This window comes from Centrocercus urophasianus, unplaced genomic scaffold, assembly GCF_019232065.1.
Source record: "Centrocercus urophasianus isolate 14NV4802_14NV808 unplaced genomic scaffold, USGS_Curo_1.0 seq_11, whole genome shotgun sequence".
NCBI lineage: Eukaryota > Metazoa > Chordata > Aves > Galliformes > Phasianidae > Centrocercus > Centrocercus urophasianus.
Genome location: NW_024884253.1, coordinates 9,052,428 through 9,065,477, shown reverse-complemented (window position 1 = coordinate 9,065,477; position 13,050 = coordinate 9,052,428). Strand labels below are relative to the sequence as shown.

Here is a 13,050-nt window from a genome sequence, read left to right as displayed (position 1 = left end):
GGAGCAGCAATAGATGGGAGTGGTGGTTGACAAAAAAAAAGTCAGGCTCATTTAAAAGCTTTGATCATTTGGAGTCTGTGCTTAGAAGAGTGGGATAACATGGCACTGTCTGTCACTGAGTGATTTTGCCCTTGCTGGTAGTTTGAACTTGTGTAATTCCTGTTAATTCTACATGTACAGCACAATGCTCGGGTTTCCTTTACTGCAGAAACAGATTTCTACTGTCTTCATTACGGCGCTTGCAAAATAAGGTGTATTACACTTCTTTTCTCTACAGTAGTCTTTCAAAGCTCTGAGTTTCTGGAATTTCCCATTAAATGTCCAAAATGAGTTCCCATTACCGTGGATGGTTGTAATAGGTGAGGCATGTAGGTGAGGGAGAATAAGAAAAAGCCAATTAAGAGGTGTTATCAATGAGCAGAGGAACATGAGTACCGAATGCTACTGGGATCTTGAAGACTTCTTCCTTCCTAAGCAGCCAAGGTTATAATCTCACCAATTAATATATCAAGCTGAATCTTAAGGCTGGTTGGGCCACCTGCTCCTCTACTGCTGGAAAACATCCAGAGCTGAGTGTAGCTGGAAAGCTTTTTGCTCAAGCCTGAAGTTGTTCATAGCCAACTTATACTCATTTGGCCTTGTGAAGTTATCAGCTTTAATTGCTAAGGAGAACAGTCTTGTTTCCTCAGAACCACGCAGCTTAAACTGACAGCTCTCATCTCCCTTGTAAGAAGGACTTGTTATTCCCTCCTGGCAGCTCTGATGGGTTCTGTTCATATTCATCCTTCTTGAACATAGGCTCCCAGATGGAGCTTAATATCTTACAGTGTTCTGTTGTTATTGGTACACCTCTACATCTTCTCTTAATCTACCAGAGATACTTCATTCTCCAACAGTTGTCAGTATTATGTAGACCTTGAAGATCTGCTGTGCTCATGCCTTGATTGTCTCTTCCCAGCATTTGGTGATGTGTGTCATAGGAATGTGGTATTGAGTCTTCTTCTTGCTAAAGCCTTATGCTTGGAGAAATGAGGGGGTTGATCCTAGTCTACCTGCAGAGTGACAACATTTCTAGTGTTTAGTTTAGGCCTTAACTCAAACTGATCTTCCTCCAATGCTGGAACTAAGCCCTGAGCTTAGTGTCTTTGTGAAGAAGTCTTTGTGAACTCTGTGTGGAGTTCTTAGAAGAAACAACAGTTGAAAATGTTTCTTTTTTGTATTTGAGCAATTTTTATCAGGATTGTTTGGCAAGATGGGGTATAAAAAGTACATAGTACATTTAATATGATAGTATATCTGTTTTTGGTTTTAATCTTCATATTGATGACTAACAAGACACAGTTGTAAATCATGATGTTTGTGATTGTAATAGACTTTTTGCTACAGTTTTCTTCAAACTGGCAGGTGCTTCAGTTATTTGTTTAAAGAATTTGCATCTTTTTAACGGGGGTTTCAGGAGCTGAAGTGAAACTGAAGGTTCTAGGCAGTGCCATGGTTCACCTGATTTCCAAGGGCCCCCTCAGCACTGTGGGTTGATTGCAGCTCCAACTACTGATGTGATGAAGTCAGTAACAACGCCATGCTGTAGATAGTTGAGTTACTTTTTGCAGCAACGAAATAAGCGAAGAAATAGGGGTGCACTCTGCTGTAAGTAAGGGCTCTATCTCTGGGAGAAACCTACCTACTCATTTGTACTTTTGGTGGTTATAATTTGAGGCCCATCTCGTAGAATCATAGAATAGCTTGAGTTGGAAGAGACCCTTGAATGTTATCTATTTCTACTCATCTGCAATGAGCAGGGAAGCTAGCCATTAGGAATGAACTGTCAGCGCAGAACTGATGCTGGCAGAGCCTTTGCTTTCCATGCTTCGTTTCATTTGTGTGGAAGAAAAAAAAAGAAAAGAGAAAAGCCAGCAAAAACAAAAGCAGACTCTCTGCTGCTTGAAACAATAAATGAGCCATGATCTGATGTGGGTTTTATTTTCTTCCCCCCCCCTCATTTCCTCATCCAACTTTTTTTTTATTTCTCAGTCTTGGCAGTGGGAGCAACTATTCTCAAGAGCTGGTGCTCTGCTTTGGTGAGTCAATGGAACCACATGCACTCTGTTTACTAGAGTGCAGAATGTGCTCGTGCCTTGCTACTTCCCGGCATGAGTGACTTTGCCTTTATGAAGCTCTATGCATACGAGATGACGGTGGAAACTCGTCTCTGTAAGGCCAACACCTGAGCTACTGACGAAGGGAGTCTGCAGTGCAGTTGAGGTCAGTGTGATATGTAACCCCAGTGATGTAATGCACAAGGTTTTGACCTGCGGGAGGTTCAGCCAGGGTGGCTGAAGCACTTGTGGACACAGCTACTGCGTTGCTCTTCTGGAGTTTGTTCTGGGACACGTGGGAATGGGAAACATCATGTGAATCAGCTCAGATTTTTTCATGCATTGCAACTGCATCATATTAAAGTCACCTGAAATGGGTTACTAATAGTAGTCTGTACTCTTTTCTGGGAAGAGTAATGAAGTGAAGAATAGTGAGTAGCAAATACCTGAGTTATGTGACTTGAACTCATCTGTGCTAGGAGACCAGCACCCTCCTCTACTGCCAGACATGAAATGACCCAGATGTGAGTGTCAGAATAGGTCTGATGGGGCAAACCTACAGTAAGAAAGCTGTTTGTGAGATTATACATGAATATATCTACATAAAAACACATAGTTGGTTTAATCAGTGACCCTGTGGTTACATGGACCTGTAAGGGTTGTGGCAGGTGGTCTCCTGGCGATGCAACAGCCGTGGTAGATGTTGTCATTGCTGTGTCTGCTCTGCTTCCTGTAGGCTGCGGTGGTCCCTATCAGAGGCAGAAGGGGAACTGTGTCAGCTCCTCAGCTGCTACAAGTCACAGCTGGTGAATTAGTTTAACCTGTTAATTTAATCTTGCTAGGCCAGCAGGTCATAGAATCATAGAATCACTCAGATTGGAAAAGACCTTAAAGATCATCGAGTCCAACCATAAGCTAACCATACTGGCCTAACTAGCAACCTTCTGCTAAATCATGTTCCTGAGCACCACATCTGAATGGTTTTTAAACACATCCAGGGATGGTGACTCAACCACCTCCCTGGGGAGCCTATTCCAGTGCTTAACAACTCTTTCTGTGAAGAAGTTTTTCCTGATATCCAACCTAAGCTTGTGGATGCTGATGCCCAATGGTGGGCAGTGACAGTATTGTGCTTCCTTCTGCTAGGTGTGCGGCTCTTCTCTCCAAATGTCTGAGGCTGGAGACCAGATGCTGAGCAAGGATAGTGGTTGGGTTTGATCTTGTCTGGTGATCACTGTGTTACTATGTTTAAAGCCCATCAATTTCACTGGAAGGCTCATCACATGGTCTCTGCAGGGTTCAAATTCTTCAGAGTTATTCCTGGTTCCTGTAGATATACAGAGCTGTGATGCAAATGAATTAATGCCTCAGGGCATCCTAATGAATAGGACTTCACTGGTGGAACCGAACCATGTATAATGATGTACAATAAACTCCTCCAGGTTGCCCGTGTCCGTGGGGATGCTTGAGGATTTGGATTTAGAAGGCAATTTCACAGTTTTCCAGAGGTCTGTTTCTGTGGGAAGCGTAATGAGGAAGAGGGTGGCAGGAAGTGATGATGTGAAGGCAGTTGAGGATCACAAGATCTTTAATCCCTCAGTGCCCCACAAGTGGGGCTCTTTATGCCTCCCTGTTCCGCTGCATTATGGTTAGAAGAGAACAGGCTCCTGCTGTCCTGGTTCCATGCGCTGCCTCCAATGGCTTTACGCCACTGTGAACACAAATGAAGAGAAAGGGAGATAGGATACTGTCATATTGGCCTGGCTGCATTCATGGAGATCTCTACTAGTGTGACCGTTTTGATAAAAAGAGGACTAGAAATTTCCCTCTTTTCTGTGGCGCTGACTGATTACAGTGCTGATAGGAAGTCACATATACAGTAGCTGTACATGTTCCCAAACCTGGTGGAGACCTCTACAAATAAAATAAAAGTGTGCTCAGAATTGCTGCAACAAACCATCCATCTTGAGTACCAAAAGGGCTTGTTGAAGTACCAAGCTTGTTGAAGCTCTGAGGGGTGAATGCAGTTTCATGTTGGTGAGAGTAAGTTCTTACCAGCTAAATTAGGCTTTGTCAACTCAAGGCTAAAACTTTAGCATAGCTGTGGAAAGAGCAGGCTGGCTTTGGCATATCTGGATACTGGCATGATGTGTTTCCTGTGGTAGGTGTTGGGAAAACCTGCATCTGCTGTAAAACAAACAGTTCTTTCCCTTGGAAGTGTACTTGCTGAGATATGGTTGATGGACAAGTCTCCCTTGATAAATGTGACTTCACAGATCATATTTTCAGCCTCATGGAAAAAATGGAAAAGGTATCAAATGTGTCAAACTATTTAAAGGACGTGTCTGAAGGTTTGAAGGTAATCATTCTAAAAATAAACATTAAAAATGATTCATGAGCTTAGGCCAGGTTATTTCAAGATCAAAATCAAGGCTACGGCACTCTTACTCTCAGTGTAGGTTTCCAGGTCATTTTCATTGACTTTGTTCATCTGTGCTGCTTTTGAGGTAGGAAAAAAATGCAAATATCTACGAGGATCTTTAAACTCTCTTCTTGAAAGCATGTCCCTGAGGAGTCCTGATTCTTCTTGCAGTCTTATGATTGCAGGCCTGTTCTGTGTTGTTTTCCTTTGGTATCTCAATTTACTCATTAGGGAAAAAAAAAGAAGAAAAAAAAGAAGAAAAAAAAAGTAGTTACGGTGCTTTTCGTATGATCAAAGCTGTTGTACCTTGAAACAGGTTGCCTGGAGAAGCTGTGGATGCCCCATCCCTGGCAGTGTTCAAGGCCAGGTTGGATATAGGACCCTGAGGATGGGCAGCCTGAGCTGGTGAGGGGCAGCTCTGCCACTACAGTGGGTTGGGACTGGATAAGCTTTAAGGTCCTTCTCAATCCAAGCCATTCTGTGATTCTATAAACTTTTTTTGGTATGGTGGTGTGTACACAGCAACAGTGTGTGGACAGGTCCTATGAGGACGTGGTGTGGCAGGTCTTGGGACCTGCTGGAACGAGCAGCCGTGACGGCCTTGTTTTTCCAAGATAATCTTTTATCAGGAAAGCAGTTCAGAAGATGTAGGTGAAAGGTGATGCTGACCAAGTGCTGCCACTTTCCTGGCTGTGTCCTTTGACTTTTTAGGCTTTTCTTAGCCTCGCTCATCATATTGCAGCTACTGGGTTGCTCCTCACCAACGTGAGCTGCTCCAGGATCGTAAGAAAGATTTTGGGGCCTGGAGAAGTGTGAGCTGGTGACTGTGTGAAAGTTTACATTTGTTGTATTGTAGACATGTCTGATCTGATGTCCTGACGTCCAAATGGGCACGTTGGCTGGGTCAGAAGAGGGAAAGACGTGTCATCTTCTTAAGAAGTGAATGAATAAACTGAATATTCTGTATGGAGTTATTTTTATGCTTGACTGCCTGTCAAATAATCAAAGCCCCAAATAATCAAGTTCAGTTGTTACAGTGCCACTTAATCATGAATCTTGATGAAATGCTTGCTCCTTCCTTCTTTTCTTTTTCTTTAACTTTGGGACCTTCTCTCAGTAAATATGTCCCATAGTCTAATTATGCACCATGTGGAAAAAAATCTTCCTTTATCAGTTATACATTTGTTATCTTATGTAAACAGGGAAAGCTGACTAGAAAGGCCTCTAACGTTTGCTCCTGTATAGTCCCTGATAGGAGGGTGTGCAAATGGGAAAGGGGATTGGCAAAAAGGGTTTCTTGAATGAGTGACATTTGGAAGAAGATATTTCCGAGTATTTTGGGTTGGATCATAGACCTGTGAATTGCTTCACTTAAGATCATGTCCTCTTGCAATAGTTTATCTCCATTCTTAGTGAAGGATTCTTGGATGAAGGACGGCCATCTTCATGAAAACAGATCTTCTGTTCCCCTGCCATGTCCATAGAACTGATTATGACTGTGAGGTCCTGACTCAGCTGGATTCAGTACAGAAACCCCAATGGGACTCCCCATGGCAAGGTTGTACGACAAGAATTAAACCCTGTGCTTAAGAAAAGCAGATCACACGCAGGTGTTGTGGTAGACAGTGCCTTTCTCACTGTAACAGGACAAAGAGCAGACAGGAAGCCATGAGAGAAATGTGTTCTTAGGAACCCTGGCAGGACATTGTCATCTGGTTAAGAGAAAGAGACCTTTAGGACTCCGAGATTCATGGAGCGTGCCTTATAGGCAATGAAGTAGTTAGCTGCATTCACATGAAGCTGATGGCATGTGGCTGGAAATTCCTCCAATGCCTCTAGGTGCTGATGTAAAGTAATCCTACCTGGTTTTTATTTATTTTTCTCATAATTCTAGTTTGAACACCAAGAGGTGGAATTCCTCTCAATAGTAGCATGCAAGCTGTTCTGAAAACTTGGGCATTAGGCACTGAAGAACCTGGACTGCATGACATGACAATTTTAATTATTAGCAGCAGATAAGAGGTGCAGTGCATCACCAGTCTTAAAACATAAAAATAAATTTCCTCTTTGAGTTGCAGGAAATGTAGTTGGTTTTGTACATACATGAAGGTGTCCATCCCTCCAGCTGCGCCTGAGCCTTACTGCTGTCCTGCCAGCATATACAGCATGGGCATCAGTGCTTGGTGGGAATCTTTGCATCTCTTCGTCCAAGCAGAAGACGGGACCTTCCTTTGGATACTGGGAGAAGCATGAGCACTGGGCTATAGCTCTGTAGCAGAACTGCACTGAAGCAATAAATAAAACATTTCCATGCTGCATTTAGTTAAACCAACACTGCATCTATGTTTGGATGAACATAGATGAACATAATCCTATGCTGTTATGAAATCTTTCTTAATAATAGTAATTTCATTCACTTCGAGAGGAGCCTGAGCTAGTGCCCATGAACTTAACTGTGCTGCGCATTAATGCTGCCTGTATTAGCAGGTAGGCATTTATTTGGATTTGCCAGCAGTTGCTGAAATGAGTCAAAGTACTCCATGGGCTTTGGTTTGATTGAAAACACTTTCTGTTATTATTTACGGAATATTGAACATGTGCCCTTAGTAAACAGGAGGTTAAAAAAAGTAACAGGAAGACAGAGCCTAATCTGCCAAAACATCACCGGACTGCTGTTCCCAGAGATGTTTTGAAACCTTCACCTTGGTTGCTCTACAGGACAGTGTGCCAGCCCACAGCATGGGGGGCTTCTCCCAAGCTCTGTGGGGTGTAGGTGCGCACCCATGCTGGAGTGGGGACTTCGAGCCACATGTGGTGGGACTCAACGAGAGCAATTATTGCTCTCTCACATCCAGGTTCTAGAGGAGGAAGCAGCCACTGAGAATTAAGCTTTGAAAGGTGACAAACAGTGAGCGTGAAATTCATAACCCATGGAAGGGGGTGATTTACAGTGATTTAAAAAATGACTTTTTCCTGCTTGGCCCTCCTCCCCTTGCTTTTGACTGATTGGCTTTACTTGCACACCCACTGAAAGCACTGCCAGCAAACAGCAGTGTTTGGTTTCTCTGTGGGTTGGTGAGCTGAACCCAGGCAGAGAAGGGCCCACAAAGCACCACAGGGAAGATGTAGTGTTTGGAGGATGCTAGAGAAGTGCAGCACAGTCAGAACTGTGTCCCTTAAGCCTTCTTGAACCAACAAGCTGATTTACTGCTAGTGGACTTGGAGCTACATCAGTGTAGTGTGCCAGAAGCAGCAGTCACACTTGGCCAGCACTGGGGTTTCTGGCTGAGTCTTTGTCCCACCAGCACCTTTAGCAGAACCAGCCATAGCAACTGGCACATCTGTGCCTCCTGGGAGTTGAAGCAGTGGCAGCATGGAGGGTATAACATCGTGAATTTCAAACTCAACTTAATAGAGGAATATAAAAATAAATGAGTCTGTAGTAGTGATGTAGTGGTGTAGTAGTGATGAAAGCCAACTTTTAGCTGTGAAGGAACTGCTTCAAGTTGGTTGGCTTTATCTTTGAAAAGTAAGTAGTTGGTGTCTTCTATTCTATCAATGAGATCTAATTAATGTCACAGCCACTTTTATAATTTTAGTGCAACTCCTTTGCTCCTAGAAAGACGTAGTTATGAGAATTTTATGTATTTGATTAACTATAAAGCATGTTTTTAGCCTTTACAGTAACAAAACAAATCCTGAAAACTCAAAGAATAGGTCTAACACAAAAAACTAAAATACACTGATTAGAAGGATTATCTTTGTAGCTGGCTTAGTGATTTTTGCTGGTAAAATAGTTAACTTTGCTGTGGACTAAAAGTCATAAATTAATTAATTGTAACAAAAAGTGGCGGCAAACTTTAGATAGCTCTGGGAAGCCAGGATGGCTTCTCAGGAATCAAGCCAGGCAAAGCAAGAAGTGAGGCTGCAGAGGGGTTCCAGTTTCTTCGGGTTCCCCAGCTGTACCTGGTATGGGAGCCCCACAGGAAGCAGCACAGGGTGCAGCTTCGTGGCCCTGGAGATGGAGAAGCAGCAGCTCCATCCCATACCTGAGAGAGCTCTTTCAGGCCTTTTGGGCTAGACATGGGCTGGCTGGGGAGCTGATGGTTTCCTTGTTGCCACGTGCCTGTGTAAGGAACCTGAGGGAAGAAAGGAGCTCTTGTTTGAGCCCGCTGGCGGTGTGGGAGGTGAAGCGGTGCCCGCTTGGGTGTCAACAGAGGGGCAGGGATGGAAACCTGGGCAAGTGCCAGGATAAATACCAAATGTCTGTTCTGTTGTAAGGAATTGTTAGAATAACAGAATTAAAAAGCCAAAAGGGCTGAGCCTGTGTGCTAATTAGGCTCCCACTCAGGCTTATCTGTAGCTTATCTTCTTCGGTGAACAGGACTGTGGTCACCTCGCAGTCCTTGTCCCATTACAACTGCTGCACACTCTGCTGGGCATAAGCAAAACACCAAAGTAATTGCATCCGTGCAAGATATAAAAAGTGCCTTTTGTTTCTTTTGCAAGCGAAGAAGTCAGCTGCTCGGGAGGGCCATCCGCTAGCAGTGTTTGCCTCAAAGGGCTTTTCTGTGTGGCTGAGCTCTTTATGGTGCCTGATCTGTGATTTGGGTCTTTGTCACAGCAGGCGATCGCCTCCCGCTCTCTTGTAACGCGCACAGAGCGCACTCACCGAGGCCTTTCAGAAATAATGAATTCCCATCTCAGTTGTGGGGTTACCAAGATAAACACTGACTCAGTAATGTTACGCTTGTCATGTGGCACTTCTGTAGCAATGTAAGCAACGGGTGACGGTCCCTCCTGTAAGATACAGCTGAAGGCAGCCATGGCATTCATAGCTCCTGGTTTTCCTCAGCCCAGGGTCTTCTTGGAGAAGGACTTTGCTCACAGAACTGTGCTGACAAGGACTTCTGGAGGTCTGGCTTGCACCAAGGAAAATCGTGCTTTTGAACCATTAAGCTTTGAAAAATGATGCGTGGTAGTCACTAGTTAGAGCTGGGTCAAGATATAGACCCAGCCATCAAGTATGGACATGTAGGACATGTTTGAGGAATCCTGAATGGTTATGGGGAAGAGTTAATGTAATAATACCGAACATGGAACATATAGGTGTAAAAAGTGCACTTCCTTGAGAAGTCTCACAAGAATCAGCAGTCCTTAGAACTCTGTTTTTTGTTTCATCCAGTGCCCTGTCATTGAACAAAGCATACACGGTTGTTCCCACTCACTGGAGGATACTCCTGCTTTTGTTGTTCTCCTTTGAACCTGTTTTGGTTGGCATCTACAGAATTTACTTTTTGGAGCAAAGAGTGGTAGGATGGAACATGATAAATGGTTGTGGTTTTCACATCGTTTTCCTACAATACTGTGTAATGCAAGTGGTGGCTTTGGCAATCCACACAAGGATAGCTCAGACTGATGCAACAGGCAAGTTGACTGACTCTTGGGGTCATCTCCTGGTCTGTGTTGCTAGTTGGGTGTTCTGGTGGAGCCTCTGTGAGGTGCACTTCCCATATTAATCACGCCCATATTAATCACCATAGCTGCATTTTCTGTTGCAGGAGCCAAAGCCCTCCCTCTACAGGTTGCCTGGATGTGGCAGTCGGTCAAACCTGTGAACCCTTCAAAAGCAGACAGGTCACTCTAAGAATGTGGTGCTTCTGAGTGAGAGTGAAAGGGAGCAGCGGCCTTTATTTTTTTTGGAAAACAAACAAACAACAGAATATTTGAAGTATTTTGTTTATAGGATTTTCTCAATTGTTCTTTTATAAGGATGTAAATATGATGTTCAGACAAACACTGGTGTCCTTCCGTGACTCCTTAAAGTAAATGAGTTCAGACCATACACTGCCTTGCTGATGCAAAACACAAGCCCTGTTGACCTGGAATCTCTCCATTTCCTGGGTTCAGTCTATACCTCTTCTAAAATTCTGTGTTTGAGAGCAGGGTGGTAGCAGCTGGGGAGAGATTTCAGAGATGGGTTGAATTAGTTAACCAGCTGGGTGCCGATGCAAGGGCAAGGATAGTCCAGCTTGATCCTTTCCTTCTGTCACTGAGCTCACCACACCTAGAGAAATCCATTCCCCATGGTGGCTGAGTTATGCACTGTGCTGAATTGGATCTGCTGCCTGGGAGGTTTGGCCAACACACGAGCTTGACCCCAGCAGTGGCCCAGGCAAGAGAGAGGACAGACTGTGTCCTGCGGTGGTTCACTGCTGCCTTTCAGTAAATATACCTGCAACCTTTTGCTTAAAAGAGAAGGAGAATTTGCAGAAAAATATAAAAGACTTTTTTTTTCTTTTGTTTCTTAACTGGGCATAAAAATTGTTTCTGCATAGGAAAATAAAGAGGGGCCATTTTGGGACTTTTGCTGTGTTTTGGAGGGGTGAGTTTGGAGCACATTGGATGTGGGACAGGAACAGCAGAGACAAAAAGCCCTGCTTGCTCTTGTGCCCATAATAAAGTTCCTGCTGTAGTAATCTGGTGCAGATATTGAGGTTTTACAGGTCCCTCACTGCACTTAGCTCACATGGTTGGGTTGTAATGAACAAGCTGAAGTGGAAAAACAGTCTTTTCCTTAAGCCAAAAACACAGGCACAAAAAACACCCTTTGTTTTTTTAAAACAGACATTGCACTTGGGACCCTTTAATGGTAAATATTTAACAGGTGGAAGTCCTTATTCGTTTCTCTTTTCCCCTGTATTTCTTAATTAGCAGCAAGTCTTTTTTTTTTCTTTTTTTTCATTTGGCTATTAATCATCTGAGGCTCTCTGGGGTACTCTGCAGTGCTCTGCTTGCTGCTGTTTTCCTTCAGCTCGTATGACTTGGTCTTGCTGCCCTTGAGAAGGAGCTGTGGGCTCTCAGTGCTGCTGTATTTTGCAGCCTATGCTGTGTTTATTTGGAATCAGGCTTGCCCAGTGTGGGTGGCTGAACTGTGCCCTGCTGATCAAGTGCCGGAGTTGTTATTCATTGAGGGATGAGAAGAAGGAATGTGTTTCTCAGATGCTGGACTGTCACTTGCAGTGTAGATGTACTGCTGCATGACTTTCTCTATGTTATTTTGGGCAAGACCTGTAGGTGTTTGTCACTGCTTAGACGTCTAATTTGTGAGGGAAGCAGAAGGCTGCTGTAAGCCTGGAATGCAAAGCACTGGAGCTAGAGTTGAGGTCTGCAGGGCAGATGCGTGCAGGATTTTAAGGGCAAAGTGAAATTAACCAAAAAGTTGACTTTTCGGGTTTTTCCCGCAAGAACTTGAATGTCATCTGCATCCCATGCTGGGACATCCTGTATCCTGTCCTCACAGCCTAGAAGGGAAGGTGTTGAGCACATCAGTGCCGTGTCTGCCATACCACAAAAGAATATGCTTAAAATGAACATGTATCACTGGTTTATCAGTTCTTCCAACTCTTAAAGCCTATCTAGAAAGAGGTGGACATTTATGTGGGCATAATGGAGCAAACGATCTTCCAGCCCGTAGCTGCTCCTTAGCCTCAGGGCCTGCTGCTACCCAGAACCACAGAATTGATTGACAACCCTTCAATGCACGTTGAAGTTCGAAGGGACCACTTGAAATCATCTAGTTGTACCCCTGCTTCAGGCAGGGTCCCAGCTGGCTTTGGAGGCAAATAATGCCAAGAGGAAGAGCAGAAAAAGCATAATTTTTGTATTTTCTTCCTTTTGTTTCTTTGACTCATCTCGTGGTGAAAGTGTGTACAGTGAGCTAGAACAGAAGCCCTGCTCCTCCTGGCACAGTGGTGACTGGTGATGGATTTTTATCAGTTGGCATGCACACATTTTGTAAATAATTAGTTTAGAGAAAAAACAGCTCAAGGGTTTCAGGCAAATGTTCTTTTAGTGGAGAAATACGTTTTACAGGCATTTTAAGTGTCATGCAATCATCAGAGTGACTGAGATTTGCTGTATGATGAATAGGATGGGAGTTATTTTGGGGCAATCACATCCTTTCCTAAGATTTTTTTATCAGCTCACAGTTTTGGTAGGCTCTGAATGTTTGTGTCATTTAGGTGGGACATGATATGGGGCTATTTTGTTAGCCCTACCCATCTCTGGAATACCAAAGAAGCAAGGAGACCATGCAGGTTTCTGGTTTCAAGAACTAGAAGACTTGAGGGAAGACTTAAAATTGCTTTGCACTGATTTGAGTGACATATTTTGTAGTCAGCAGCCTAAATACACTGGGAAGACACCAGATTTCAGTGAGTTACAGTGTCATCAGTCCTACTGGTGGCAACTGTGACTCAGCTTAGCTTGGGGCTATGTTAAGCCTGTGTCTTTACAAAGCAGAGAAGGTGATTCTGTTGTCTTCCTTAGTGAGGAAGAAGGTTTGATTAAAGGCAGGTTGCATACTGAATGTGATGTAAATAGATGCGAGTGGAATGCTGTTTATAATAAGCATGGGTTTCTCCAAAGTTTTAAACAGGGAAAAAAAAGAAAAGTATTCTGAACATTGAGTTATTCACTTGGTTTTTCCTTCTATTTTTTATTTCTGATTGCGTTTCATCTGTTTGAGGA

The 13,050-nt window shown here is 43.7% G+C and overlaps 1 long non-coding RNA gene across 17 annotated transcripts in view; it reads left to right on the top strand.

Annotated features, from left to right (window-relative positions):
* Positions 1-13,050, top strand: part of LOC122168057 — a 237,349-nt gene that overhangs the window by 24,988 nt on the left and 199,311 nt on the right. For 14 of the 17 annotated variants that reach the window (XR_006171166.1, XR_006171167.1, XR_006171149.1 and 11 more), the window contains exon 2: positions 2,032-2,262. The exons of 2 other annotated variants lie outside the window; for them this stretch is intronic. This is a non-coding gene — a long non-coding RNA (uncharacterized LOC122168057). The remainder of the gene's footprint in view (positions 1-2,031; positions 2,263-13,050) is intronic. One more of the 17 variants, XR_006171153.1, reaches the window with a different exon arrangement.